This window comes from Opisthorchis viverrini, assembly GCF_000715545.1.
Source record: "Opisthorchis viverrini unplaced genomic scaffold opera_v5_90, whole genome shotgun sequence".
NCBI classification, from domain to species: Eukaryota; Metazoa; Platyhelminthes; class Trematoda; order Opisthorchiida; family Opisthorchiidae; genus Opisthorchis; species Opisthorchis viverrini.
Window position 1 is genome coordinate 412305 of NW_008751743.1, and position 6278 is coordinate 418582.

Below are 6278 nucleotides of genomic sequence, written 5' to 3' on the forward strand. Positions count from 1 at the left end.
TATATATATATATATATAGCCGAATCAATAACGTGCATTGTATCAATTCATCCTCGATTAGTATAGTCAGTACAAGTCGGTCATCCGAATAACAGTGTCATATTGAAGTTACATGGAAAAATATTAAAGTTCCTTTACCTCAAAAAAGAATTAAAATGGATTCAAACGTTATTTTTTCTTAAATAACTGGGGTAAAATTCACATCGCAAATTTCAGATCTTAAGAACATCATGGAGTGTTGAAATATGCAACTAATTAGGATTTTGCGTCATTCAATAAAGCGGAATTCACATACTAATCGGTGGTCTCTGGTAATCTAGAAAGTTCACCCACACAGACAAGAGAAACACATCACCGAAATCTGCAGGCGCACTAGAATGAGCCCCTGGGTAATTGTACTCAGTTTCGGTTTGCTTCTAGCGATCGGCAAAAGATCAACAACACTTGTGGATGACCGGGTCAACCTGAAGACAGTCTTTCTTATCAATATATCGTACATGCTTGCTTTTTTAGTGGTCTGGCCTCCAAAAAACCGCTTTACCTGTGGCAAAGCTAACTGTGGCAAAGAAATGAAAAATACAGAATAATAAGGAAGTCAGATGGATGGAACAGATTCATTGAGCATTGTTCTCTTTAAAATAATTCATCGTTGGCCCAGATCAGTGAATAAACAATACTCCAACCATAGTTGTCCTGGGGTATTCTTCTTAACAGTTCTCACACATAATAAGTTCCGAAGATAGTCTGAAATGTTTTGATACCAGGGTTATCACATGAAACTCGCGAATGACTGCTGTAAGCGCGCGCGAAATCAGGAAAGAAAGTTAAAGCACGTGACGACGTTTGTTTTGCGTGAAATCGTACAAATATGCGTTTTTGCAGTTTTCGTATTCAAGCAAAAAACGTTTATGCAATTGACAAAATACGTAATGATGTAATGGGGGTAAAAGAAAGAGCCAAAGTATCACACTACCCCCCATTAGAGCGTTGGCCACAAAAGGGAAGAATGCTCGAATAATGAAAACGATTAGACAAAAAGGTTCTCACTTCAAGCTTTATAATCAGTTAAGAGACGAGGGGAAGAGACGCGTCACTCGGAACAACTAGTAGAAGGCGTTGGTTGTCGGTAGTGTGCTTTAATGAAGGCAGACTTCAGACGATTAATGGAGACCGTATCATGCTTCCCGGTTTTCTCTAAAACGAAGTGTTTGGAATGACATTCGATGACCCTGAAGGGACCATCATAACAGGTTTGAAGAGGTTTCTTTGTTGCCTTATGTTGGACAAATACAAATAGTGTAGAAGTGAGATCAGTTGAGATGTGCTCTTTCAGCGTTGATCGTCTTGTCGGTGTCGTACGAGGTTCAGACATGTGCAGTTTCAGACGGGGGATGAATGTGACGAGTGAGTCGGGCTCTGTGCCAAAATGGGAATTAAGGTGAGCAGGTAAACATAATACCATGTAATATAATAGGTGAACAGGAGTGATCCTCTCTAACGGTGGAGCGAATGGTAAGCACAATGAGGGGTAAAAAAGAGGACCATGAAGATGGGTACGTTTGGGCAGTCAATGCAACTTTGAGGTAACGATGGCAACGTTCAACCGGACCGCTGGAACAGGGGCGATACACGATTATCGGAATGTGATGAAAAGCGAATAGTGTAGAGAACTCACGGAAGAGATTACACTGAAATTGTGAACCGTGGTCGGTAGTAACGGAGGAAGATATGCCGAATTTAAACACCCAACGTACGGCAGCGAAGCACCGGTGTTGAGCACCGATGTCATGCTGTCGATGATGATGTTGACGACCCACTCACTGCTGCAACAACGAAAAGGTTACTGTTTAAGCTGGAGCATCCGAAATGGGTACAGCTACTGGCCAACAGGTGAAACGACCACTCATGTTAAGAATATGAGTAAAGCCGTTTGATGGGTAAAGTGGACCAAGGGTATCAGGGTGAACTTGTGTGAATGGAGCACCAGGAACTGCAAATGAGCTGAGAGTTGAGTTTGTATGCCGAGTTAATTTACTGCGCCGACAGGCGATGCGCCGTTTGGCCCAGACTGTTGGATCCTTGTTCATATACAGCTACACAAAGCGTTCATCAATCAGCTCCCCCGTTGCCCTGATTCCTCAATGAGAGAGTCCCTTGAAGTGGTTGAAAACAACTCGTCGGAAAGCTTCGGGGAAGATCGGGCGAGCTGCGCCGATAGACATGTCACAAAGAGTTTTTCCATGCTGGAAGGGTAAGGGAGTTGAAGAAACTTGAAATGAAGTAAGGGATAGTATGAACGTAAAATCAAGATCACAATTCTGAAGGTTTGCCGGCTTGGTAAGGTCCAGCTGCGTGGAAGAGTGGGCAGTGTTGATGTCTAGGTGAGATAGAGCGTCTGCAACGAAACCGTTTTATGCTAGAGTGTACCGAATTTCGGTAGTCAATCGGAAAATATAGTCCAGATGACGTATCTCGCGTGGTGAATAGAGATCGGACATGGCGTCAAAAGCATAAGTGGCTTATAATCAGTTTGGAGGGTAAATGATTTACCTTCAAATAATTGCCGGAAATGGTGAACAGCAAGGTAAATTGCGAGTAATTCACGATCGGAAATACTTTAAGGCGTTTAGGTAGCCAGCATCTTCTGCGAGAAAAAGACCAATAGTTGAAATATGATGTTAACAACTTCATGGATCACAGCACCGACAGCAGTGTTTGAAGCATCTGTTGTCAAAATAAACTTTATGTTTTCGTGGGTAGCGAGAAAAGATAGTTTTGCGGTGTGAGCGATGGCTGGCTTGGCTCTTTCGCGAGCAGCAATGGCGGTGGGAGTCAAGTAAATCGGTCACTGACTGTAAAATATCTGCACAGTGAGGAAGGAACCGCGGATAATCGTTGATGAGAACAATAAAACGACGAGGTTGAGTAAAAGTGGTTGGTATGGAAAAAGATTTTAGGGCCAAAACGCGATCGGATAATGGTGAAATACCAGTTGATTCAATGTGATGACCAAGGAAATCTACGCTGGCAACATCAAACAAGCACTTGTCAGTGTTCAAACGTATGTTGTAGGTAGACGGACGTTGAACTACTGCCTTGAGGTGGTCTGCGTGCTCATCTGGGGAGGTGCTAGCAATTATAACGTCGTCTAGATATGTATAGACAAAAGGCAAAGCACGCAAAACTTCATCCATGAAACGTTGAAACGGTTAAGCTGCAGTTGGTACTCCAAAAGGTGAATTCGAAAAGACCTAACGATGTTGTAATAGCTGTCTTATATATGTCATCCGGGGCTACAGAAAATGGTAGTATGCACGTACAAGGTCGAGTTTCGAAAAAATATTTGTGTAGCATACGGTACTTGCAAAATTGTGGATATGTGGGATGGGATACCTGTCTGAGATAGTGACGTTATTGGAAGACCGGTAATCTCCACAAGGTCTCCACTTACCTTTGATTTGTTGGGTACCGTATGTAGGGCTGACAACCATTGACTCGAAGAAGTGCGGATGATGCCGAGTTTGAGTATATGTCTAAACTCTTGTTTCACGATCTGGAGCTTATCTGGATAGAGGTGACGGGGTTTTTATGAACAGGTGGACTTCTCGTCTGGATGGGATCAACTACGGTAGGTGTGACCAGTAGAGTGTACTGGCATGGATGAGCAAGGGTAGTAAAATCCCCAAATGTGTCAGCAAAATGGGAATCAGGTAGGATAACTCAGATACGTGTGGATGAAGGTGGGGCACTAATTATGTTGGCCAAGAGGGAATTTAGCGTGCCCAAGAAATGTTTGCGTCGCGCATGGATGGATAATTTGCAGTGGGGTAGAAAATCTGCTCCAAGGACGGATGTTTGGACGTCGGCCAAAAGGAAAATCCAAATCTGCTCCACGGATGTTTGGACGTCGGCCAAAAGGAAAATCCACTTGAACGCACGTCGCGACCCGAGGTCAAGTGTGAGGGAACGTTCGCCGCCCATAGTGATGCGGGTGCCGTTAGCGGCTCGTAACGAATAACAAGCGGAGCCAGGAAGTAGATTCTTATGTGGTAACACACTAACTTCATTTCTCGTATCTACGAAGAAACGCAGACCACCCGAGCGATTGGTGGTGTGGAATAGGCGACCAGTGAGAGGAGGGCCGCAGAGAGTCTTCACCATTACTGATTGGCCGAGGTGTTTAAAAGGCTGTTAGGATGCGGCTTGAAGGAGCAAAACTGTTGGAATTTGAGTGTTTTGGGACCGAAAGATTGGTTACACCAGCACAAAGAGGGACAGAAAAGCGACAACGATCAAGATCGTGAAAGTGGTCAGTGGTTGTTGATCTCGAGGAATTGTAGACGATCGGTCAAGTTATCAAATCTCGTTTGAAGTTGCGAGATGGTCGAGGGTATGGGGCCGAGAACTGTGGGAGTGGCGTGTGTTAATCGGATGCCACTTGTAATCCCGACTAAATCAGATGAATCGGAGTGGGTATTCATAATGACCGGGCAAAAACTACAAGTTGAACGAAAAGATAAAAAGTATCTAGAAAGACTCAAACTCGCCAAATCTGTAGTGGTCTGTCTACCAAAAAACTACTTCACCAGGAGTATGTGGCAGAGGAATAAAAATAATAGCGTTAGTTTGAGTATACAATAATAAAGAGGTCAGATGAATGGAACAACTCACTGAGAATTGTTCTCTCTGAAATAGTTCATCGTTGGCCCAGATCAATGAATAAACAATAATCCAATCATGGTTGTCCAAGGGTCTTCTTCCGAATAGTTCCCACATACAACAAATTCTGAAGATAGTCTGGAATGTTCTGATACCAGAGTTAGCACATAAAACTCGCGAATGACCGGTGTAAGCACGAGCGAAATCATAAGATATAGTCAAAGCGCGTGAAGTTGTACAGATGCGCGCTTTTGCAGTTTTTCGTGTTCAAACAAAAAACGTTTATGCAATTGACAAGAGCAAGAGAAATATACGAAGCACCACACCATCCACAACACCCAACATGCTGATGCTTCAGACTGATACCCAGCACAGATCAAATTGAATTGTCACAAGAAATCTCACCGGCCTTTCTGCGCCTTGAAAATTGACCAATCTGGTAAATTATTTATTTGGCCCGACGGAGTTTTCGTTTCAAAAGCAAAAAAATTACCCGTAATAAATTCAGTGATTGCTTACCAGACCTCTCTGAGGCCAATTTTTCGTTTGAAAGAGGTGTAGCCTTAGATATAAACAGACCGCTACGACGGACTCTTTCTGAACACCTGTCAGCAAAGTGCGACGAAGACGATATTGGTTTCAGGGCTGTTTTTCAGTATTGCGTGGCTTGATACAAGATGAGCGAAAGACTTACGTGACTCAGAAAACAAGTAAGTTGTTTAACCTCCTTCTTGTAGCAACTGCGACGAGCTGTACTTAAAAGCTGGTTACGTTAAAAAGCATTTGGCTGATTACTAGTTCAGCATATACTGCATTCCTTATCTCGTGCAAAGGTCCATGCACGCATCTGCCACACTTGTCAGTCCTCTTTGGTCTCGGTTAGCAAAATGCATAAGTTTCCGTGCGATTGGTGCTGTTCAAGTGAAACATGGGTCTTCGACTATGAGGACTCTACAGATATTTGCTAACAAACTGAAAGTATGTAAACAAAAAGGGACAAACGTCAGTATACGAGATCGAAGAAACCGTCATTAAAGGGACGATGAGACCAAGGGCTTCTCAGCAACTATCAACACCTGCAAGAAGTTTTTACGTGTACCAAAAAGATAAAAGTTCTGTGTTTGTCTTTAGCTGTGTCACTAAATTTGGCCCGAAAACAGATTCAATTGTATTATTTTGGCTTAAATGTAGAATCGCCCTGGTAGACCAAGTACTCGTCAGTAAGCATCGGCCCAGACCAAGGCTTGACCGATTTCCAGCTTTGTTTAGGTAAGTTAAAAAACCAGAAACTCCGAACGATAGATGATGTCCAAACAACATTCACCTCGGAGTTTTAAAGGGAAAATTTGCCTGAAAATTTTGAATTTTTTTTTACCAGGTTTGATGGTGAAGAAGCTAGAGATGAATTGGAAAATATAAAATCCATTGTTGAACCACGAATTGAAATGAGTCCGGACGATTCATTCTATGGGAAGCAAAAGTCAAAATTTACCAGGAGGGATTAGGTACTTTCCTAGAGTACATATAAGCGGGCATTGCGAATACAATGCGACACTTGTATCAAAAGATAAGTGACAGCTTAGTCTCCTGGAATTTCGCTCATGCTATGATGACCAGCA